General features: G+C 38.8%; 1 protein-coding gene across 1 annotated transcript in view; it reads right to left on the reverse strand.

Moving 5' to 3' along the window:
• Positions 1-214, reverse strand: part of LOC104963914 (uncharacterized) — a 28591-nt gene that overhangs the window by 24136 nt on the left and 4241 nt on the right. The gene's annotated exons all lie outside the window — the stretch shown is intronic.

Below are 214 nucleotides of genomic sequence, written 5' to 3' on the forward strand. Positions count from 1 at the left end.
GGGGGGGGGGGGTGATGCATTTTGTTCCTGTGTGATGACAGGAATAATAAAACTGATGTAATTAAACATTTAATAACTTCTAAGTACTTGAAGTGGAAGCGCATTATAGATCAAGAATAGCTTACTTGAGTTTTGTTAGAAAATACTTCTCATGTCTCCCCTGCAGAACACTCCACAGCATAGACCCTCAAGAAAAACGCGAATTTACTGCATA

This window comes from Notothenia coriiceps, unplaced genomic scaffold (assembly GCF_000735185.1).
Source record: "Notothenia coriiceps isolate Sejong01 unplaced genomic scaffold, NC01 NC01_scaffold00036512, whole genome shotgun sequence".
Classification (NCBI taxonomy): Eukaryota; Metazoa; Chordata; class Actinopteri; order Perciformes; family Nototheniidae; genus Notothenia; species Notothenia coriiceps.